Source organism: Balaenoptera physalus (genome assembly GCF_965194825.1).
Source record: "Balaenoptera physalus genome assembly, chromosome: 11".
NCBI lineage: Eukaryota > Metazoa > Chordata > Mammalia > Artiodactyla > Balaenopteridae > Balaenoptera > Balaenoptera physalus.
In genome coordinates this window covers 68,586,767-68,611,888 of record NC_138896.1, presented here as the reverse complement: position 1 = coordinate 68,611,888, position 25,122 = coordinate 68,586,767, and the positions used below count along the sequence as shown (strand labels likewise).

At 44.5% G+C, this 25,122-nt stretch overlaps 1 protein-coding gene across 1 annotated transcript in view; it reads left to right on the top strand.

Moving 5' to 3' along the window:
* Window positions 1-25,122, top strand: part of LOC309638721 (uncharacterized protein) — a gene marked incomplete at its 5' end in the record, with an annotated part of 364,111 nt that overhangs the window by 270,151 nt on the left and 68,838 nt on the right. The window lies entirely within an intron of this gene.

The following is a 25,122-nucleotide window of genomic DNA, read 5'->3' as shown; positions in this document are numbered from 1 at the left end:
AAATTGCTGTTTAATCCACCAGATTTTAGAGCATTTTGTTATATAGCAGTAGAAAACTAGAAGGAAAATCTTCTATTTCAGTGGTCATTAAAATTTGGGGGACATGGGCTCCTTTGAGAATAATAGTACTCACTACATTCTAGGCCTTATGCCAAATGCTTTACTTAAATAAATAAGATTAAATAAGAATTCCACTGTTTGATCCTCATAATGAGCCTCTGCAGTGGGTACCTTTATTATAATCCCCATTTTACAGATGAGCAGTCGGAGGCTTAGAGAGGTTGTCTGATGAAAGCTGAGGCCTCTTTCCCCAGAAAAATGTCCTCGCGCACCAACACCGATAACTGACGTTTCTCTGTTTGAGAAGCCCCGATGAATCTAACTCGGGTACTTGACATTAGCCAATGTGGGGTACAGAAATGCAGTAACTGCTTAAGAGTACTGCCTTAGTTCACAGGAAGCCTTTCTCAAGTTGGCACAGAAAAGTCCATATGAGCCAAAAGCTGGTGAGCTGCCCTAAGTAAACAGGCACCTCAGTCAAAACACGTCCTTTATACATGGCTGCTCCCCAAGCAGAGTATGTGTGGCTGTGTGTGTGTGTTTAAGGAATGAAACTATAAAAGTCCTGGAAGACAATAATGTCTGTTACAGCTAACAGGAAGTTTGAGAGAATTATGGAAGATAGAAAACAGATGAGTCTGAGCTGATTTGGCAAAGTGAAATAGGATCAGAGAGGCTTTTTCCTCTAACTCCTAAGGAAATGACAAAAACACTAAGAAAAAATAAACAAACCAGAAAATTTTACCAGTAGGAGCCAGACAAAGGTATAACCTAATGACATAAGAATTCAAGAAGTGGTGACAAAGGGGAATAAAATAACTCAGAATATGGTGGAGTGCAGCCTACCTCCCACATGTAACTCTGGTGAGTCAACAGGATCCTGAGAATTCTACTTATAGCTATTCTGGAGAGAATGTGACATTTTCTTTTCCTCTTCTATTTGGGTGGGGGGCTGGGTGGGAGAGTAAGAGTAGTGGAAACAGCCACTGAGAGGAGAAGGGAGGTACTTTCTCAGATGAAAGCAAGGGCTTTAGTACTCTGCAGTGAATCAGGAGAATGCTCACCCCTATCCCACGCTCTCATGTTACAGAAAAGTAGACAGAACAAGAAATACTTGTAGGGAAATTTCTCACAGAATATACTCTGTGTGGATATAGCAGTCCACATTCAAACTAGGAAAAAATACCCCAATAAACAAAAGGAAAGAAAAGGACAAAGCATGCCAAAGATAAGTGAAGAACATATTCTAAAAGAAAACACAACTCAAAAAACAGAACATGAGTGCTTCTTCTCACGAATTCAACAGAACAAGAACTGAAAGGTGAGTTCATAAAATCAATAGACCACAGTTAAACTAGATATTTCAGAATTAAGAAAACAAATCGAGGACAAACACAATATCATAAAAGAATTAATAAAAATATTATAGGGACTTCCCTGGTGGCGCAGTGGTTAAGAATCTGCCTGCCAATGCAGGGGACAAGGGTTTAAGCCCTGGTCCGGGAAGATCCCACATGCTGTGCAGCAACTAAGCCCCGTGAGCCACAACTACTGAGCCTGCGCTCTAGAGCCCACGAGCAACAACTACTGAGCCCGCGTGCCACAACTACTGACGCCTGCTCACCTAGAGCCCGTGCTCCGCAACAAGAGAAGCCACTGCAATGAGAAGCCCGCGCACCGCAATGAAGAGTAGCCCCCGCTCGCCGCAACTAGAGAAAGTCTGCGCGCAGCAATGAAGACCCAACGCAGCCAAAAATAAATAAATAATTTTTAAAAAAATTTACAAACGGTAAGAAATAAAAGGCTCAAAATCAAGTTGCTATCATAAAAGAACTTATAATCATGACAATGCAAAGGAAAAATACCAAGATATTAATGCAATTAGAAAGAATAGATATTATGAACAAAGATAAGTCAATGTAAAGAGAACAGAATGACTGAAGAAGAGTAGCAAACAATTTGAGCATCCTGAGATCTTCTAGCAACAAAATATCTTAACATGATACACACACACACAATCTCCTTTATAGCAATGAAATAGTCTGCAAGAAAGTAAAGTAAGGGAATCATCTGTGATTTAGAAAATCGGCAGGAATACCAGCCCTTGAAGGTAAATAAAAATCAAAAAGCACTTCCCAGCCTGAGGTCATCTTTAGAGAAAAGAGACCTAGAATTTCCTCACATAGAAGCTAATTGGGGTGAGGGGTGGATGGGAAAGGAGAACAAGCCTTAGATGTGAATAGTGATATAGACACAGAGCAGCAAAACCTGCCATCAATCCAGGACTCAGAGGGGGTTACACCCTGAGAAAAGGGGTGAAGTAGAAGAAATCCTGCCTATCAGAGGCTGATTACAAGAAACAGTGACTTAGGACCAATTCTGTTGGAGGAGAAAAAAAAAAGGCTTCCCCTGAGATTTCAAGGCCACTGGCCAACACTCGTATAGATTCATACACTGAAATATACCAAAAAATCCCAAGGTAAGAATTTAATTTAGAGGGACCCAGGTCTTTAGTGCCTAAAACTCCTGACAGAGGCAAGCATGTACCTTCAACCCAGGCCTCATAAAGCTCCTGCAGGCAAAGTTCCATCATATATGAGCTCACAATATAAAACCAGAAAATGCCGCAATAAACAAGCCACTGTGATGAGTAAGAGACAGCAAGGAAAAAATGTTACTCACCAAGATTAGATATTAGAATTATCAAATTTAAAATATTATTTTAATATGATTATGTAAGTAACAGAGAATTTAAAAGAAGCAAGAAACTATACAAATGAGCAGCAAATGTACTACAAAAGAACCAAAAAAAGACTTCTTCTAGAAACAAAGGCTATAATAAAATTTAAATATCTATGAAAGAGTTCAAAAGCAAAAAAGAATCAGTGAACTCAAATATAAATCTGAAGAAATTACACAGAATGCAGCTCAGAGAGGCAGAAATATGGAAAACTTTGGTTAAGAAAATGACAAGATGGAGTGAGAGAGTTCAACATACTTTCAATCAGGGTTAGAAAAGCAGATAATGGAGAGAATGGGGGAAGAGGCAATAGTCAAAGAAATAGTAGCTGAGAATTTTTGCAGAACTCGGTGAAGATGTGAATCCTCATATTTAGAAAGTTCCCAAAAAATCCTAAACGGGATAAACAATAAAAAAGACCATATTCAGACATCATAGTGAAAAGACAGAATGCCAAAGACAAAGACAAGATCTTAAAAGAAGCCTGAAAGAAAAGATAGATTATCTACAAAAATACAAAAATCAATATCTGACTTCTCAAATATAGAAGCCAGAAGATAGTGGAATCATGACTTCAAAGTGCTGACAGAAATAACCGTCAACTAGATTTATAAACCCAACAAAACTAAATTTCTGGAATGAGTGAAAACAGAGCACCAGAGGGGCAGGGGCAGTAAATGATAGTGCAGCTCCTCAGAGAATTATGCCACCATTTAAAAAATAAAAAGAAGTTATGACAACTATTAGGTATCCCAGAAAAATGCTTAGAATAGTGAGAAACAGGACCTGCACTTGTATGCCTACCTAGGACAACATAATAGAAGGAAATAACTTCAATGGTATTAGTGACGGTAATAGGAGAGTGGGATTTTGAGTTACTTTAAAACTTTTCTGAAATGGGATTATTATTTTCATAGAAAATTTGAATTTCCCCAGGCCTCACCAAACTAGAGAAACAAGTTGAGATCAGAGTAGCAAGAATGAGTTGCATTGGCTTTGACCTCTAACAGATTGGTGGACTAATACTGGCTGCTTGAAGAGCTACACTGTGATGTATTCTGAAGCCCCACTGAAGTTCAAGGGCACAGAATGCTGAAATCAATTCATCATGTCTGCCATGGGAGCAGAATCAGAAGCAACAGCATGTGAGCTTTGTGTTTGTCATTCTAGACCTAAAGATTCCAATTTGCCTATGGCTTTTCTTTTAAAAACTGAGACATAATTAGCACACAGCAAGGTGCAATGATCTTAAGTGTTCAGCTTGATAGGTTTTGACAACTGTCTACATCCTTGGAACCACCACCGTAAGCAAGATATGGAACATTTTCATCATCCTGGAATGATCATTTTCATCATTCTCAATCTGATGGGCATTTGGGTTGTTTTCAGTTTGAGGCTATTTATAAATAAAGTTGCTTACGAACATTCATATACAAATCGTTTTGTGGACGTGTGTTTTCATTTTCTTGGGTAAGAATAGTAAGAATGAAACTACGGAGTCAAAGGTAGATGTATATTTGTTTAACTTTACAAGAACTTGTCAAACAAGTTTCCCAAGTGGTTATACTATTTTGCATTCCTATAGGCAGTTGTTCCACATCCTCACCAAGAGGTGGTGTCATTCTGAGGTTGGCCATCCTAGTGGCGTGAAACGGTTTTTCACCGTGGTTTCAGTTGTTATTTCCCTGATGACTAAAATATTGGAGACCTTTTTCATATGCTTAGTGGACACTTGTATAGCTCTTTTGTTAAGTGTCCCTGTGTGTTATTTATTGAGTATTAAAATGGTTTCATCCTTAAAAGGAAGTGTATGGGAAGCTCCTCCGTGGGCTAGGGTCTGGCTTCTGTATCAAGGTTATTTCGTTGTTGTCATTGCCACAGAATGCAGAAATTCCCATGACTGTCTGGCTTTCTTACCTCTGGTAACCAGGTGCTCTTTCCTCCTGTTTATCTAGCTCCTGAGCTCTCTGCCTTGGGACCTCTCTTACCCTGCCTTGAGATGCCACAGTCTTGAATTCTGCTTGCCATCCAGCCACATGCCCTTGGTTGCCCTGGTTCAGTGTGGGCCTGTTGCTTGGTTACCATCTCACGGGCCCAGCTCTGGCTGGTCCAGCCCTGCCTCACCTCTTAGTTCCTCCTGCCTCAGAGCTGGGCATTTGGAAGTGTCTGCTCTGGAAAGTCTGGGGGTTCGATGGTATTGATTCTACACCCATTAGTAGCAGCTGCTAAGAGACAGGGTGATCTAGTTGTCTGGCTTTGGGGCTTGTTTTTCCCCTGAGTTAAGTACTTTGCAGGTACTTTTCTCCCAAATGGAAAAAAGAAAAAGAAAACTATTTGTCACTATTCTAAGTGGGAAAGAAAAACGCTGGCAACGAGAGCAGATGGAACTTCCATCTTCTCCCCATCTCACAAAAGCCTATTGTCTCCATAGCCTATTGCCACTGTTCCCATCATCCTCCTTATGCATTATTCCTTTTTTTTAATTAATTAATTTACTTGTTTGTTTTTATTTTTTTTGGCTGTGTTGGGTCTTCGTTGCTGTGCGAGGGCTTTCTCTAGTTGCGGCGCGCAGGGGCTACTCTTCGTTGTGGTGCGTGGGCTCCTCATTGGCGTGTCTTCTCTTGTTGTGGAGCACAGGATCTAGGCACGCGGGCTTCAGTAGTTGTGGCTCACGGGCTCTAGAGCGCAGGCTCAGTAGTTGTGGCACACGGGCTTAGTTGCTCCGTGGCATGTGGGGTCTTCCCGGACCAGGGCTCGAACCCGTGTCCCCTGCATTGGCAGGCGGATTCTTAACCACTGCACCACCAAGGAAGCCCTGCATTATTTCTTAATTAAGATCAATATTTTAGTTGTGGAGAAGTCTTAATCATGGGAATAGAACTTGCATCTCTCTGGCTGTGTCTTACCAAGACAAGTCAAAAGCACCATCTCCCACTGGGTGGTTCACAAGCAAATTAATAAAAATAAGTTAATAACCAGGACTTTTCCCTCCATGGACCCAGCTGCCTGGCATGTCCAGGCTGGAAAGACAGTGGACACAGCTGGTAGAGTATCAAGGACCAAAGCTGCGGGGGCTTGTTGCAAATTTTGTTTCCAGGCTGCACGAGAGTGTTGGGTGGTGGAGTGACCTGCACTTAGACTCAGCTATGTCATGAACTGACCATGACTGGGCCTGGTTCTTACTCTCCCCCACCATGTTTTCACTTCTGTGAATGGGAACAATAATGCCTGCCTTGCCCATTAATGCAGTCAACAAGTAAATATCCAGCCTTGTGCCGCATGCTAGGGAAAGCACTTGAACAGCATAGAGGCTGTCTCTGGCTTCATGGAGCTAGCATCCTGGTTGAGAAGTTGGACATTAGAATCAGGAAATAAATAATGGGTGATGAGCTTTACAATGGGGAAGTACAGAGGATTATGGGAGCCTGGAGGAAGGGCACTTAAAGCAGGTGCAGAGGGTCACAGGAGGTAGCATCTAAGTGGTCCCCAAAGGAGACTGGGAATTAATTGGACAAGGAGATATGAGAAGAGCATTCTGTACTGGGAAGAGCAGGTATGGAGGAAGGACCTCAGTAAGAGAAAATGCAGAGTGTGTTAAGGAAAGTAAAAGACTTTCAGATGACTGGGCCTGGAAGGCATAGTGGGTAGAGAAAAAAAGAGAGCTGGAGAGAGCTGGGACTTTAAGACAGCACGGAGCAGAGACAACTCCTGTTCCTACTATGTCTTGTTCAAATTCCTGACCCAAAGAATCCACGAGCATAATAATAAATGGTTGTTGTATGCTACAGAGTTTTGGGGTAATTTGTTATGAAGCAATGGTAACAAAGTACACGTTATTTTAATGAAGTTCAGTGACATCAGAGCAATGGAAAAGTAATGCTTACAAAGCTTTGAATATCCCTCCTCTCGTGTGTTCCAAGCATCCATATTGTTGTCCCAAACGGGTGTTACTCTTAAGCTTGGTGCAGACAAGAATTTTAATCTTAAGGCATGTCTCTTTCAGAGATATCAGGGAATCTGATTTAGGCCATAGCAACTCATTAAAGTCTCCTGCTCTCTACTCGCTAACACCTAAAACTCCTAATACTTTTTCACTCTTCTGCTCCAACATAACTCTCATCCATGCTGTCTTTTCCCACCATCAATGCATTTCCAGGCAACGTGTTCCTTTTATGTTGTACAATCCTGCTATGCAAAGCAGCCTTAGGAGTTCTTGTTACAACATAATTGCCTTTCTTTTGATAATCAACCTGTATATTTTTTCTTTCAATATTTAAAGCTGGAGAAGGGGGAAAAGTGACCTAAGAAGAAACAAAATCTGAATAGTCCTGTAAGACAACTGAATTTATAATTAAGAAAAAAAAATTCATTACAAGAACACTCCAGGCTCACTGGTGAATTCTATCAAAAATTTAAGGAAGAAATAATATGAACATCATATAACCTCTTTCACAAAACACAGGAGGGATTTCATTTTATGAGGCTAGCATATCTCTAATATCAAAACCTGACAAACACATTACAAAAGAAATACAGACCAATATCCCTTATGAACCTAGACACAAAAATCCTTAACAAAATATTAGTAAATCAAATTTAACAATGTTTAAGAGGATAATGTTTCATGACGAAGTGAGGTTTATTCCAAGAATGCAAGACTTATTTTACCTTCAAAAAGTAATCAATGTAAATATTAGTTATCTATTGCTGCATAAAGAAATCACTCCCAAAATGCAGCATACTAAAGCAATGAACATTTATTATCTCACTGTTTCTGTGGGTGAGGAATCCTAGTGCTATTTAACTAGGTTTTCAGGTACAGGGTCTCTCATGAGGCTGTAGTCAAGGGGTCAGCCTGGATAGTCATCTCATCTGAAGACTTGACTGAGGGAGGATCTGCTTCATGATGACTCATGTGGTTCTTGGCAAGATTCAGTTCCTTATGGGCTGTTGGGACTGAAGCCCTCAGTTCTTCTCTGGCTAATGGCCAAAGGCTTCCCTCTGTTCCATGCCATGTGGACCTCTCTCTCCAGAGGGTGGCTCACAACATGGCAGCTGGCTTTCCTCGGAGCAAGTGAGTGAGGGAAGTCACCCATGATGGAAGCCACAGTCTTTTTATAACCTAATCTCAAAAGTGACAAGCCACCACTTCTGCTGTATTATGTTCATTGTAAGTGAGTCACTATGTCCAGGTCATTCTCAAGTAGAGGGAATTACACAAAGGCATGAATACCAGGAGAAGGGGATTACTGGGGACCATGTTAGAGGCTGCAAACCACATTGTAGTTCAACCCATTAAAAAATCAGAATAAAGGACAGGAAATGTGATCATTTCATTTACGAAGAAAAAGTGTTTAACAAAATTCAACATCCATTCATAATAAAAATTTTCAGCAAATTATTAATAGAAGACAACTTTCTCAACCTGATAAAAGACATCTATGTAAAACCCGAAGATAACATCATACTTAAAGATGAAAGACTGAGTGCTTTCCCCCTAAGAACAGGAATAAGGCAAGGATGTTCACTCTTAACACTTCTATTCACCATAGTCCTAGAGGTCATAGCAAGTTCAATAAAGCAAGAAAAATAAATAAAAAGTAGAAATATGGGACAGGAAGAAGTAAAACTATCTCTATTTGTAGACAATATGATTGTGTATATAGAATATCCTAAGGAATCTTTTTAAAAATTACTAAAACTGGGCTTCCCTGGTGGCGCAGTGGTTGAGAATCTGCCTGCCAATGCAGGGGACACGGGTTCGAGCCCTGGTCTGGGAAGAGCCCACATGCCGCGGAGCGGCTAGGCCCGTGAGCCACAATTACTGAGCCTGCGCGTCTGGAGCCTGTGCTCCGCAACAAGAGAGGCCGCGATAGTGAGAGGCCCGCGCACCGTGATGAAGAGTGGCCCCCACTTGCCACAACTAGTGAAAGCCCTCGCACAGAAACGAAGACCCAACACAGCCTAAATAAATTAATTAATTAATATTAAAAAAAAAATTACTAAAACTAATAGATGAGTTTAGCAAAGTCACAGAATACAATGTTAATATATAGAAAAATCAGTGTTATTTTTATACTGTCACAAACAATTAGAATATAAAAACTTTTAAGGTACCATTTATAATAGCATCAAAAAACATATAATATTTAGGATAAATTTAATGAAAGATGATGTGCAATACCTCTGCTAAAAAACTACCAAAAATGCAGAGCAAATTAAAGATTAATGGACTAAAGGAGAAAAGTAACCACATGATCATTTTAATAGAGGCAGAAAAAGTCATTTAACAAATTTCAACTCATATTTATGATCAAAAATCTATTTTAGAAAACTGAAAAAAGGAACCCCTTAAATACAGCTGCCAAAAACATATATTCAGTTATCTATGGCTGGATGACAAACTATCCCAAAACATAATAGCTTAAAACCACAACAATTTCATGACTCTGTTGGTGATGAATTTGGGCAGTGTTCAAAGCTGGGCCATTTTTCCGCTCCATCTGGCATTGACTGAGGTCACTCACCTGCATTCCAATGGTAGGTGGGCTGGGTGGGAAGGCTTCATTCACCTCTGGCACCTCAGGTTCCTCCGCCTGGCCTCTCCCTCTCTGTGTGGCCTCTCATCAGCCAGTAATCTAGCCTGAGCTCCTTTATGGCACAGCGCAGCCTCCCAAGGGCATAGCATCACTTCCAGCACATTCCATTGGTCAGAGCAAGTCACAGGCCAGCCCAGAATCACCTGGAGGGGAAAACAAACTCAGCTCTTGATGGAAGGACATGATGAACGGAGTGTTAAGAATTGATGATGACAATCTTTCAAAGTTACCTACCACAATGAATGGATGAAAAGATGAACAAATAAATGAGTTATAACCTTCCTTCCGATTCTCACGCTGGCTAAAGAAATGAAGAAACTAAACCCCACACTCATGATTCTTTTTAGCCTGTCTTTCTTTAAGCAGAGCATAAACTGGTGACAGATTTTTTATGTCTTTGCTGGTCTGTATAAACTCCAGTATGGCATTAGCTTCACATAAAATGGCTGACAACTTTTAGCATCTTCCTTCAGTGTCGTTTTAGTTCCTCCTGCCCCCTCCTGCCCTCTTCTCTCATTCAGTTTCTTATTATTCTCTTCTCCTACATTCAAACCCAGACTAGAATCTCTCAGTTTGGGGTGAGGAGGCTAGTTCCACTTTGCCCACCTTACAAGACCCAAAGAAATGAGACTCTAAGTAGTAAAATGTCACCAGTCTGGGGCAATTATTTTTCAGAACTGCGACTTTCCTACAGGGCCGTTAAGTTTTATCCCCCTGGCACATCCACGTCCTCCATTTGGAAGGCAAGTTCTGGTCAAATCCAATTATTATGTGGATTGCTGGGCCTTCAGACTCAGTAGTTACTCTCTGGTTTGACTCGAATCCCCTGACCATCCTTTCATGGCTCTGTACCTAAAATATAGTCGAGCTTTTATGCTCTCCAATAAACCCAAAGCCTCATTCTGACTAACAAGTCAGGTACATACAATACAAACTGTAACAATGGGGAGTATGGGAGAGCCAAGGCCCTTTCTTTTATATATATTAAAAGAACACAGCCTGTTCCAGGAAGCCAGTGACTCAAAATCATTGCAGAAACCAATGCAGGATTCCGTCCATGTATAGGATTTTTATTCCTTAAAAGGTAGTGTATAAAAGGGAACAAACTAGCAATATTTCCTGGAATTTGGAGGCCAGACAATGCCTCAATGTTTCTTTATCATGGGCATTCTGGAGAAAGTCCCTCAATGCTGGAGGGGAGGAAGAGAACAACCTGGGAGTCATGCTTGCCCACAGCATTTCAGCAGATGCTGGAGACTGGCAACACGGATTGTTTATATTATGTTGAGGAGAATGTGTGTGTGTGTGTGTGTGTGTGTGCGCGCGCGCGCACGTGCGCACCCTGGTGCCCATGGCTTTAATAATGACCTCATTCCTTTCTCTTTTAGAAAAGAGAAAAAATATATTACATATTTTGAGAGCTCGAAAGAGACATTTTGAGACACACCACCTCATTAACAAATGAGTAAACAGAGGCCAGAGAAATAGAGTAACTCGCTGGAGGTCACACAGCTGATTGGAACCAGGGCAAGAACACAAGGCAGGTCTCCAGTCTTCTAGCTGGAGAGTTTGTGCATCACTTAAATATAGGTGGACACCTACTAACACATCACTATGTACTTGGGTACAGGGAATTTGATCAAAATGAGATTAAGTGTGCAGACTCTAGAACGATGCTATTCAATACAGTAGCCACCACATGTGGCTTCTGAGCACTTGAACTGTGGCTAGAAACACTGAGAAACCAAAATTTTAATTTTATTTAACTTTAATTAATTTAAATGTGAATGTAAAAACCACTACTTGATTCAATAACTGGGAAACTTTAAGTCTATTTGGAACAACTTGAGTATGTGTATCTATATAAATTTTATGAAATATAAAACACAGATCAAGTATTTCCAGTGAAAATATGGTTACTGAATTTAGATATACTTTAAGTATAAAAGATATACTGGATTTCAAAGACTTAGTATAAAAAAATGTAAAATATAGCATTAGTAATTTTTCTGTTGACATGTTGAAATAATCTTCCGGATACATTGGGTTAAATAAAATATATTAATTTCACCTACTTTTTACTTTTTAAATGTAGCTACTAAAAGATTAAAATTGCATATGTGGCTTGCATTATGTTTCTGTTGGACAGTCTAGAGTCAGACTTCCACACTGAAATCGCTGCTCCACTATATTCCCAGCTCTGTGGCCTTGGGAAGATTATTGGGTAACTTTGAAAAGCAATTGTCTTCTCTGAAAAATGAAAGAGAGAAAGGCGTGAGGATATCTTTCTCCTTTCTTTCTCTGTTTCTGGCCCTCACTGTGTGATGACATGGTGTTTGGGGCAATGGCAGCCACTTTTAAATGATGGGGAGAAATATGGCCAATATACAAAGCGCACAACAGCCACTCAAGAAGGGCTAGCTGAGCAAATGACATAAGTAAAATTTCCTGGCATGTGGTTGGGTTTAAGAATCCATCATTCCCTCTCTTGCTTCTTTGCCCCCACATCCCGAACACGCTTTCCCCGTAATCTCTCCTTGTCTGCTCCTGAAAAACACATCTAAGCAGATGTAATCCAGGGCAGAGTCACATGTGTTATTTGCATATGATTTGCCAAAATTTGTGTGTAATTGGCTTCTGTCTACAGAATCTGATCTCTGGCTATTTGATTTTAATGCTGAAATTAAGATATACAGGAGGGTCATTCCCTCTGCCTCCCTCAATCCATCTTGCTACTCTTCCTTCGCAGCTGGCAGCGTTGCCCTGGCAAGTGGGGTGTCGGAGGTCTCTGAGGGGTGAGGAGATGCTAGATGAGAGGGGCAATGGGCCAGGAATGGGACACTTTGCTTTTATAACACGAGGAGCAGCATGAGTGTAAAGGGTCCCGACCAGGCTAAGGGCAAGGGTATCCTTGTGATGTGGCTGGGCTCTGCTGATCTGGGCCTGGAAGTCGGTCCTCTCAAAGCTTTGAGCTGGTGGGACTTTGGGGGTAAGAAGAGATCAGGGCTGAGGGAGGTGGGGTGATATCCTACGGGGAAAACAAGAGCACATAATAGAGACTGGGAATCCAACAGGAATCAGGGCCAGAGGCGGGCAGGAGAAATGTGAATGCCCCAAGAATGCCCGGAGGTGTTTCAGAGACATCAGGGTGTCTATGATAAATAGGGCAGATTTCCAAGGTGATTTTAATAAAACTTAATAAAATCCAAAATGAAAAGTTGATGCCTGCACATTTAAGGATTGGGGGATGGGCAGACTGATCTGTTAGTTACAGCGGGTCTCCCAAACTGTGGACTCCGATCTAGCTGGTGACACCTTCCTCCTAAGCACGGCACCCCACCCACCACTCTCATCCAACCCCTCTGGGGACAGCCAGCCCCTCCCATCTACTTGTCCCCCCGGGTCTACCCAGCATCTTCCATCACCCTCATTCCCTCTGGGACCACCCAGGACCTCCCTTTCCCACCACAGTTGTCTCAGGCTGCATGATCACTGTCCAAGAGTCAGGCAGAGAATCTGGGACGGGGCATGGAGTTTGGACCTGCACATTTAGGCCCACACAGCACGCATGATCTCATGCACAAACGGACACAGTTGCATTTTAGCAAGTCATACCCAGATAGCATGATGTCCTAGGTAGAGTCTGCTATTCTCCGAATAAGAAATACCATGAACTTCACACTTTGCCTCGCCAGCCTGCAAGGTGCCAGACAGATGCTTGCCTGATGCTAAAGATGGTCACCACGAGCCCAAACACTCCTATGCTTAGCTTACATTTTCTGCCTGGCATCTAGAAAATACTTCATGCAAATCAGCCCTCTCAAGGAGGCCGAAGACCCTCAGGTGACATTTTAAAGCAGTTGTGCTCTAAAGTAGCTTTGAGTATGAAAAGAAAAAAAACCTCACAAAAAGTATTTTCAGCTCCTGTAGTTAGTTCCCAAACACCAGTACTCTAAAAATTACACAAGAATCACCTTGAGAGGTGTTTAAAAATATGGATGCCAGGTTTTCAGTCCCAGGGATTTTGATTCCACATGTCTTGTGTGAGTCCCAACACCTGTGTTACTAGGATTTTGATACGCAGCCAGGGCTGAAACCCACTGACTTGGACCATCACAGAAAGATGATGATCTGTACTTGAGTCTGTTGCCACCCGGATATCACCTGCAATTGGGCAAGGATCTCTGGAAACAAGGTTCCCAGGTAGGGAAGGGTTGTATCTCCATCCAAACAGTATGCAGATTTATCAGGAGGCAACAACTTGATCTAAAGTTTCAGTAAAGGGGGTAGCTTTAGCAGGCATACCTAATCGTCCACCTATTTGAGACATAACCATTTATCTTCCTTCCTGTGGGACTTTTGATATAAGGAGAGCTTATCTGCCCACCTCATCCCCAGCCATTTGGACATTTGATTTTTCATTAACTGTAATGAGTAAAATTAATAACGAAGCCCATGGTGCAGGAAAGTTTATGTTTCTTGTACATGAACATTGTCAAAACAGGTACCAGGCGTTCTAAGGAAGACTTAGGATTTATGTCAAATTCCTTATTAAAGTGTAAGAGGAGAAACAAAGTGTGTACGTTTTGTGTTTTGTCTAAAACTGTCAGGCCTCCTCACCGTTGCCTGGGTTGTTACCATGCTCGGATTAGAAGGTTACCCACTCCTGCCGCTGCTCAGCCCAGTTTAATTAACACCTTACCCTCAGTCCCCAACATCCCTTTAAACCATTCTTCTCTGCCCAGATAGACTGTTACACCTGTCTTAGCAATTCTGGGAGAGATGCTTTGAAGTGCCTTTTCAAAATCCCTTGTTAATGATCTGGTAATTATTGTGGTGACTTTTCAATGAAGTGTGAAGTGCTCAGCTGGCTGTCAGCTAAGAGAATCCCCAGGCACCTGGAAAGAGGGACACGGGAAGGGAGAAAGCAGGGGAAAAACCCTGAGCCTAGGTCTGTCCCAAAGTTACAGGGGCAGCCCCCATCGGGCCAGAGAAGGGCCCTGCCTGAGGCTGGCAAGGCCACCAGGAGCTCCTGTTGGCAGACGACAGCTCTCCGAGTCCTGGGAACAGTCTGACTATAGAATCTGGGGAAACTACATAAATGCCCTGCAAATCCCCAGCAGTACCCTAGTGGGCAATGCCACGTCCCACGGCTGGCTGCAGGGAGGAGCCACGCTCCTGCGCTCAGACGACAATATTGTCCTCGGTGCCCCTGCCCCAGTGGAGTGCCTCCCTTCCCTTCACAATCCACATGCATTTTAAGCCATCAGGGCTGCTGTCCAGAGAGGCCCTGCAAGAGCTATCGATGCTTTTCTTCCTGTCCTTCAGATCCCAGCAGCCAGTGGGGACCAAATGTGGTCCAGCTGTGCTGGGCACTCCCCACATCTGGAAGCCCAGTATGCGACCCATCTCCACACCTGCGCTCCCCAACATCCTGCTTCCACTTGTCAGAGTAAAAGGAGCACCCCAGGGACTGAGACAGGGTGTTGGGTCTCTCACAGCCTGACGACCCCTCATAACCAAAGAGGCTGCCACACGCATCAAGGCGTCCTAACTGGCCCAAGTTCTCGCAACATCCGAGCTGGCCCTTTATCCCCCTTACCCCACAAAAGGAAGACAGTCCCAATGAAGAAGAGAAGTGCCAGCCCTGAGGACACATTTGACTGTGGAATCTTAAGGAGCCAAGGACATCATCTGGTGCAGGCCCCTCGTTTTACCAATGAGACACTGGAACTGAAGAAGGTGACGTGATGTGCTCAAGATGGAAGGCTCACCAGCCTACACCAGGGCGGGACTAGAACCAGGTGCCCTGGGGCTTCCCCACCTCCCGCGGCTTTTCTGTCAGTGCCCACCATGAGTCTGGGGTGACTTCATATTTTCACGTGCTGACTTGGCCTGGTTCCCCTTCCTCCACCAGCAGAGAGCTGTGTCCCTGGTCATCTCTGACATGCCCTTGGTACAGTGGTAATTGAGTAGAGCTGCCAGTGAGTTTACTGGTCCCTGACCTGGCTTCTGGGGCCGGACTCCAACCTCTGCTGGCCCAGCCCTGCTCCCAACGCTGCTCCCCATCCTGGCACCTTCTCTGGCCTGGATACCATGGAAGCTGCCCTGGTCAGTTGCTGGAAATCATCTTTCCAAACCCTGGAAAGATCTGGATCTCTTTAGTTAAGCAAGCCCAGATGATGGGCAGCCTGGGATCCCCTTCTCTGCTTCTCTGGAGAAACTGGGAAGCAGATGCCCCTGGCATAAACATTTTTATGTAACGTTTTCTATCTCCAGGAATAGTACTACAATAATATGTGACAAGATGGAGCAAACACTGTTCACAAAATTCCTCTTAGGGAGAGTATTCTATGTGTTCAAAAGAAATGCTCCAAGTCAGTGGTTCTCAAAGTGTGTCCCCAGACCAGCAGCCTCAGCATCACCTGGAAATCATCAGGGATCTTGTTAGAGATGCAGATTCTCAGACCCCACCCTGCACTGCTGCATCAGAACCACTAGGGTGGGCCCTCCAAGGGATTCAGGAGCAGTTAAGGCCTGGAAAGCCGATTTTGGTGGAGATGGGGAAGCTCCAGAACATGCTCCAGTGGCAAAATCCAGGGCTCAATGGCCTTGTAAGAAGGAAGGGTCTGGTTCCCTGCATGGCTCAGGTCAGGGGAGTCCCGGGATAGATTGGGAGGTAGGAGCCGGGGAAGAACTGGATTGCTCTTCATGATAGAAGGGAAGGACTTCTGAGGTCCCCTGAGGAAATCTAGGGGGGAGGAGAGTGAAGACAGTGAGGCTGGGTGCTATGTGGGAAAAAGGAAGAGAGAGTGAGACCCCCCTAACAAGGAGTATCTCAAGACATTGTCTGTGGAATCACAAGCCTTATGCAATGTGCCCTCTCCCTAAACTGCACAAAGCATTGGTGAGGGTTATGCAAATAGCCAAAGTTCTGGGGGTTCTACACTCTGGACACCATGAGAGGAGCTAAATTCTGCATGATGATCTCAATGCCACACTCAGCAGAAAACTCTCTGTAAAGAGAATTGTCATGGCTGCATACTCTTCCATAAGGAGAACACTTCTCTCTTTCCTAGCCATCCCCTTACTGGGGGGCATTTTGTTGGTTTCCAATTTTTCACTATCGTAAACAACATGATAAATGTCTTAGAGCTACAAACTTTCTCTTTATTCACGATTATGACCTTGGAACACAGATTCACAAATGTTGAGCGATTTGGTTCAAATGCTAAGTATACAGAGAACAGAAATTTCCCCTGAGATTGAGCAGGGGAGGGAGTGGTGCTCATTTATGAATATGATTAAGGAGAGAAAAAAAGTGTCTTCTTTCTTTGAGAGAATTAGAGGGGTTCAAAGAGTAGAGCTGGCATTCTGGGGACTGTGAGAAAAGGGAGTAGAGGGGCTTCCCAGTAAGATTAAAGCAGTGCTATAGCTGAGGGTGTTTTGCTGCATGTCTGCTTCATGTATTTGGTTGCATGTGTCAGACATGCATCTCTAGCCAGCTTCCAGTTTCACAACTGTGCTTTTAAGCTCACAATCTGGTCAGAACAGGGACAGTGCAGGCTTCAAGTCCTGCTAGATCAAGGGTCACAAATGATAACAACAAGCCTTCTGGCATCTCTCAGCAACTGCTATTGGTTATTCCTTCCTACTGTAAACAGGCTTTCTGTGTGCAGGGAGAGGAGAAATGGGCAGGGGGTGGAGGAAGGAGTGGGCAGAGCTGCAGACAACTCCAGCATTCCTTCATTCCAGCCAGACATGCCAGAGGAAAGAGATGCCTTCTCTCCTCCAGCTTCATGTATCAAATCCCAAGGAAGGTCTCTGATTGGCTGGCTTGGGCCACATGCTCCCTGGGCAAATCATTAGGGTTAGGTGGTTGGGGCACTATGATTGGCTAGGCCTGGGTCACATGTTCATCACTGAAACCAGAGGCCAGGTACTCTAACTGGTAGCACCACCAAAACCATACGGATTTAGGGAGCAGCAGATACCCAAGAGAAAGGGATGTCCTTTCCTGAAGAAACAGGCAGACAAAACCAGATATTCACTATCTGTATTCCTTCATACCCTGGCAGCTACTGTTAATCCATAACAATATTTCCCCCTTGAGCCAAGATTCAGCCTCAGAATCCTTCTTAACACAGCACTCAGGTAATGACTTCCAGCCAATCCAAGCTAGCTTACAAGATAAAAGTGATTTGCCATTTTGAGGCTTAAAACAAGATGCCAGATCATTGATGAACAAGAGACTAAAGTGAACTGGATTTAAGGAAGGTGTAAGCCACAGGGGTCAGTTCAGAACCCTAATGGGTTCCCTCTGGGAGATGCCTGCTCAGGGGACTGTAGGTGATTGCAGGTATCAGTCTCTGTGACAGTGAGATGGTTGGGCCCTGGTGGAGCATGGGACATTGTGAGACTGTCTGCCTACGGGAAGCCAAATGTGTTTCCTTTCCATCACTGTCACTGAAAAGCGAGTTGCAAGTGGGCAGTGTGGGAAATCTCTGAGCTTCACTCATTAGATTTCCACAAGAGTTTGGCTTTAAAAGAAGTCTGATCCCTCCCACCTGTGTGCTCCATTGCTGAGTCAACAGCCAGCCAGAGAGGGCGATACATGCTGGGCTAGGGTGGACAGGGCTGGAACCACAGGCCCAGTTCCAGGGTAGCACTGGGTTCTTCCACGGAGGGGCTCACAGCTCACATCTCCAAAGTGCACAGGGCAAAGCAAACTGAGGCACCATCAAAATGAAGAATGCCATTGAGGGGGACAGCCTGGATGGTGAGGACAGGGCACAGCCAGCTCTGGGTGACCCTGGTACATAGCTTCAAGCAGGTAGTCACCTGGGGATTCTCATACCATGCAAAGGATTGCAGGAGTTTGGCCAACAGCCCAGGTATCAGGAAGAAGCATGACCTGATGGCCCCAGTGGCCTCACTTGGACAGTGGGCTCCAAGTTCCTGCCTATTCCCATGGACTCCTTCAGGACTTAAGGGTGGGGTTGGTTCAGCCTGGGCTTCCACTCACATCTGGGTCTCCTGGGGCCTGACCCAGGTTCTCAGCAGAGCTGGAAGGAGAAAGGCTTAATTGCATCAGAATGGAAGCTTGCCAAGTGTGCTGACACTTTCAGCCCATGCGATCAATCCTCCATCGTGTAAATAGAGTTAGAAGTGTGATTCTGGCAATTATAAAGCCCATTATTTTCCTCTTCCTCTCTAAGTAAACTAGAAAGGCTCTTTGCTCTCACTTTGCAACTGGACCTCATTTTTACAGTGCAGCTGTAAAAGCACTGCAATAGACTGTACTTAGAGAGGTGCCATGTTTGATGGCCAAGTTGGCCATGGGTTTTGGCTTCCAGCCCTGGTTTTGCTGCCAACCAGACTGTGATCTTTGGTGAGGCCAGCAGCCATCTCTGGGCCTTGGTTTCCCCATTCATAAAACGAGGAGCTTGGACTAGGTGGCCTCTGTGATCCCTTCCAACTCTCACGGCCACAGGAATCCAAGTGTGCTTGATTACTAGGGATGGCTCCGTGTAGACAGGAATGTACACTAGCTTCTTTTAAGCCAGGAGCCATGCCTCTTTCTTTATTTTCCACATACAATGATGAACCCCTGCAGGTGCAAATACATCCATTTCCACAGCAGTGTAAGGACAGAGGAAGAGCCGCGTGCCCATGTTTCTGGAACCCAAAGTGCTAGCCACGCTCACTGAATGCTGTTTTGCAATAAGAATCCCATTTAACCCTTACAAGAGAGCAGCTCTTAGGCCCATTTCACAGACAAGAAAACCGCGACACAGTAAAGTAGTGCATCCAGTCTAGGTCTGCCCAGCTCCGAAGGCCATGTTCATAGTCAAAACTCTCTCAAATCTCCAAATCTGGGGACTTTAGTAGAGAAAGAATGGGTAGACCAAGAGGCCAACTCAACACGAAGGGAATGCCAGACAGGACCCCTGAGTGACAGGACATGCCCAGGCAAGTGGCAGATGTCCCCCTGCATGTGGGGCCAGTAGATCCAGCAGGAAGGGGGCACGGTGAGAAGGCATGAAAGACTTTGACAAATGTGTTCCAATGTTCCTGGCTCTCTCTAAATGGGCTCTTGCTTCCTCCATCTCCTCCCTACCTCTGGAAATGGAACGCCAACGATTTCACTTGAAGGGAGTGTTTGGCGCTGTTTAGAAGCAGCATGAAGTAAATTTTTATGATGCTGGTTACTGCTTGCTGGGGAACATTCAGCTGCCTTGGCTCTGATGACCCAGCTCTGTCTCCCATATTTGCCATATTGAAATTCTCAGAATTTACATTTATAAATGTTAAATGACTTTTTAATTTTTTATAAGGTGGACACAAGAACCACAAAATATCATTTGCTTTAAGGGTTGTCCTTCCAAGAGAAATTACTTTAAGCAGCACCAAAGTTTTAGAAATGCACATCACCATATTACCAAAAAAAAAAAAAAAAGTTTTTAAAAGATAGTTTCAGTCAGTTTGCCTGACAGATGCTCACCCTGGAAATAAGTGTTTAATGGCAGTTTTTTCACAGAAACTATTCTGCTATCCCCATCAATGGGGTTCAGTCAATACCTCTTGAATATTTCGCCAAGTAACTTGTGAATACATTATCTTAGAATCCATCAACGTCATACCTGAAGGCTCTCAGGTATCTCAGGAGCTCCAGGCTGGATGTCTGTCCAGCTGAGCAGTCCCTGCTGAATCCCAGGTTCCTGACCAGCACTTACTGAGTACCAGGAGCCCTGATGGCCCTGGAGGCAGAGCAACAGCCGTGGGGAATCCAGGGCTCCATCCATAAGGATGCACCAGATTGGGAAAACATCCTCCAGAATTTCAGTATTGGTGGAATTTATGAACTGGGACTGAGTACAGGCTAGATATAATTGGAATGCTGAAGAGATGCAGATGACCCATCCTTTGCCAGCTGCCCAGACATCCTGCACCTGCTTCCTCATCATTAAAACAGGACGATAACCTCCAACTCACAAGGTTGTTGGTGACGGCGGAGACCATTTAGCAGGGCTGTGATTAAGAACACAGTTGTCAGATGAGGTTTGGATTTTGGTTCCACCACTGTGATTTTGTATAAGTGACTTAATCCCTCGAGCCTCCGTTTACCTCATCTGTAAAATGGTCACAGTAATCTCTTCCTCAGGAAACTACGGTGGGGATGCATTTCAAGTGCTTGACACAGTGCCTGGAGCACAGTAAGGGTCAAGGGACAGTTATCATCTGGTGAAGGTACCAATGCCAGACCAAACCCAAAAGAGGGTCTCACTTGGCAGGATTTCTCTCCCCTTCAAATTCTTTCACATATGTTATCACCCGGGCACCATTTTCTTCCTCACAGTTCTCTCTTAGATACTCTCCATATTCCTGTAACAGCACAAGCTTCTTATTGCCTCAAAAAGGCTTCGTTGAAATCTTACCAGAAGCCCAGCATGATGTCTGGGTCTCTGGATAGAAAAGAAATACCAGCAGTGGCCCTGCCCACCATGCACAGAGGATATCCAAAAGCAAACAACGAATGCACCAGACTGAATTGTCTTAGTAACAGCTTGAGCTGGCCACAGCAGCCTTGTCCCAAGGCAGCCCACGATTAATTGCTAAATGAATTGTGTGGGCTATAATTGCTGCCAGAAGTGCGCGAAGGGAAATCTCCCTTCTGACCACAGTGATCAGGAAGGATAAACATCCACACCCTGGAGATCTGGCGGAGCCACTCGGTGAGGTCACGAAGCAACCTGGAAGCAGAGGGCACAGGACTGGTCAGGCTCTAATCACCTGAACACTGGGGGCCCCCAGCCCTCCCCCAGGGCCTGGTACAAAGGCCCAGCTCTTCAGCTGCTTCTGCAATCAGTCAACTTTCCCATCGGAGGAATGGGATTTCGCAGGGAGACTGGAATGAAAAGAATTCTTCCCCTATCTCCTAGTGCCCCCCGCCCAAAACACACGCCAACCCAACTACCACAACCTTCACCAGTGACTCTGGTATAGCTGAACCACTGGTTTCTAAGCCCCTCTTTCCTCTGTCCTATTTTTACGATTATTTTGTGGTTCTTGCTTACTTCTCAGCCTACAGCGTGTGGTAATCATATCTAACGAATTACTGTACCTGTGGCACTCTGAGGTCACTAGATGAAAGGAATTCAAATAACCCAGAGAGATCTTTTTGTTAATTATAACTTCAGTAGGCAGCATAAGGAAAAATTAGCTAACACCGGCGAAGGACACAGGAAATGAAAAGAATGAAACAACTGGGCATCATTACTAATTATTTTCTTTGAAGTCCTCATGATTGTTTTCTAACAATACAGTCCATGTAGAAAAACTTGCTATTTGTATTTTATAGACAAAACAGATTTATCAAAGTCTTCCATTCGTTTGATAAAAATGATAGGACTTGAGGAGATGGAAGGAGTCTCGTTTGCCTTTCTTCCTTACATAAAAGGGAAGTCTGGGCTCATCTGGGATGTTCTTCCTAGTCATTCAGCTTGCCCTGACTCATGTCCCTCAGTGCTGCTGGGTGTCAGGGTTTGTGAGATCAATTCAGCCTTCCAGGCCAAACTCTGCCCCACCAGGTGGTTCCCCATGGGACCTGGCTCCTCCACCAGTCCCAGGCAGGGCAGGGCAGGGCCAGGTGGGCGGCTCCTGGCCTGCAGGCTGGTAGGGGCTACGTGAGTCTTGTTGCTGTGGAACTGGCGTGGCTCTGTCCATCTCAATTCCCTGACCGCTTCCCGACATCCTGCCTGCTGGGTTGGCCCAGTCTATTAAATTCACTCACTCATTCATCAGCTCGTTATTGAACCCCTACTATATGCCACGCACTGTTCCATTGAACAAAACAGATAAAGCCCTGCTTTCAGGCAGCAGGCATTCCAAAGAAGGGAAACACATTAAACAAAGAAGAAAAACCTACGGTGTGACGGCTGACGATAAGTACCAGGAAGACACGGAACAATGCACAAGAGGATGGAGAGGGATGGGGATGCTGGGAATGGGTGCTGTTTTACAGGAATGGTCCGGAAAGGCCTCTCTGGGGAAGCTGACATCTTAGCAGAGATCTGTGGGAAGGGAGGGAGCAAGCAAGATAGCTATCAGACAGAATGGCGTCCTAGGCAGAGGAAACAGCATGGGCAAAGGCTCTGAGTCTGGATTTGCTTGCTGTGTTCCAGGAATAGCAAGGAAGGCAGTATGCCTGGAACAGAGCCGGTGAGGGAAAGGGAAAGTGGTAGGAGATGGATCAGAGAAGGGACCAGGGGCCACAACTTAACCAACAGGTCTCCGTCTGTAGCTTGGGCAGAATTCTTAACCAGCAGGCCAACTCACTCAGTCAGCAACTGCATGTTGAGTGCCCTATGCTCCTGGCTGGACCCCAGATCCCCGCTGGGCTGAAGGAAAGAACACAAAGTGATAATGGCTGTAAAAGGTAGTGGGACTTCAATTTCCTTTTTTTTTTTTTCTTCAGAGTATTAGTTGCACATTTAGAGAATACAAAGATTGCAGAAAAGAATAATGATGCAGATGCAGAGCAGTAAAGAATCAGGTAGCCGGGATTCTAATGGTTTCCTCCACTGTTTTCCAAACTTTGTCTAATGCTATTATAATATGTTGGTTATATATATATCTTTAAAAAGAAACTCGACCAAAAGTTTTTATCAAAATGAAATTAGAATTACACCATATATTCTTTTAACTTAATGCACAGACTTTGGAACCCAACCTCAATAAGATAAGACACAACTAGTTCTTTGAAAAGCACAAACTTTTGAGTCAGTGGAGACTGGACTGATATTCTGGTTTTGCCACCAGTTGCTGTGGGGCCTCAGGTAGGTTACTCACACTCTTTGAGCCTCAGTTTTTTCACTGTAAAATAGGTATCACATCCATAGGATTGTTTTAAAGAGTAGAGATGATGTGTAAAACACCTGGCATGTGGTAAGTACTAAATAAATGGTGGCTAGTCAGAGCTATTAGCAAACAGGCAAATTTGTCCAACCAACAAACACAGCCTCTCCCCTGTGCTCAAGCGCTTCTGCCATTGCTGGTAACACAGCAGTAAACAAGAACGAAAATAACGTAATTTTATCTTATCTTCCCAAATTCCAATTGCCCCCAAAGACAGCAAATCAATCTAGAACTGTGTGGTTGTCCCTCTGAATGAGGGTAAGGTGTTGGAGTCCTACACGTGCTGGAAAAGTGGGCAGAATTCAGGTTCCTGGGACGCAGGGCAATGGTGGCACAGCTTTGCAGCGAACTATTTGGCTCCCCAAGCGGCTCTGTGTCTTCTTCCTTTGCTGCTGCCTCCCTGCTGCTCAGACAAAGCCAGGAAGCTCCCACCTCTGGATGAAACCCTAGAGAGTATCACCCGCTGTCAAAGCCAGTGGACTCAAAATCCACCCCTTGAAGACTGGGCCTGTCTCAGCCCTGAAGATTACCTGAGGCCCTTGTTCTTGGGCTGTTCACCAGCCACATGTCTCAGATCAAAACAGCTCCGCCATATCAGACAATAGATTCTGTTCCTGACATGCAAGGCTAAAAGGAAAACTAACTTTTAATAAAAGCACGAAAATTCACATTGCTCTCTCTGGTAGTCTGCTTCCCAGCAGAGAAGTGACGAAGGCTTAAACAAAAGGGAGTCCCATCCCCTCAGGGAAATTCATCATTTCTGTAGAAACCAAGGGTCATTCCAGGCAGCCAGCTCGGGCTAGACTGACAGGAACTACATCTCATCAGCCACCACATGAGCACCTCTGTGAACAGACAGACAGACACTGGGTTGAGTGCACTGATCACAGCAACCCCGCAAGGCAGGTACCACTGACCCCACTGTTCAGATGGGGAAGCCAAGGCCAAGTCAGAATAATAACTTGCCCAGGTGGAAAGAAGGTAGGTAGGTTTGGGACCTATATTTTGGAGCTGTTTTTACATCTTCCTCAACCTGGTTTGACTCATTGTTAGAAACAATGGATAAATCTGCCAGAAATGTAATCAGCCACCAAGCCTAGCAATGTAGTTCTGTTCAGGAAACGGAGCTGGTTTAGACGGAGTGCCATTTTGGTGACGGCCTGTTTCTGCTCTCTCCACCCCTTCCCTCTCAGACTCAGGAATAGCTGGTGCTCACGGAGCACACTGGCTTCAAACCACAGGGTTATTCTCTTGGAGCAGCATCAGTGAATTTTTCTCACCAAGTGTAAAAGGCCAAACTGCTAGGAAAGTGTTTTTTAAAATATAAATCTGGTCTTGGCACGTTATTCTTGACAGGCCTTCCTCCGCTTAATATCCTAACGGGGATGAATCTTCCCTTGAACAGATTCTACATACAAACCTTTCATAAATACGTGCTCATTGGACTTGCCAGACAGGGCCTTGCACATGAGCAGCTGTTTCCTGGGAGTGAAAGTCCCTATCAGGAAACCCCAGAGCAGCAAGGCTATGGGGCTCACATTCCTACCCGACCCTCTCCACCCCAACTCCATAGAGTTCTTGGAATTTTGGGGTTTGCTTGCTGTGAGAATACCAAGTGGATCTATTGTGTTGGAGGTACATTAAAAACCCGCCAAACTCTCCGGACCTAAGAGACACTCGTGGCCAGGAGTTTCGGTTCTGGCTCTTGGGGTGGCCTGGGGAAGTCTTTCCCCCTCTCTCCGCCTCAATTTTACCTTCTGTAAAAGGAGCGAGGTCCAGGTGAGCACTAAGGTGAGACATCTCAGG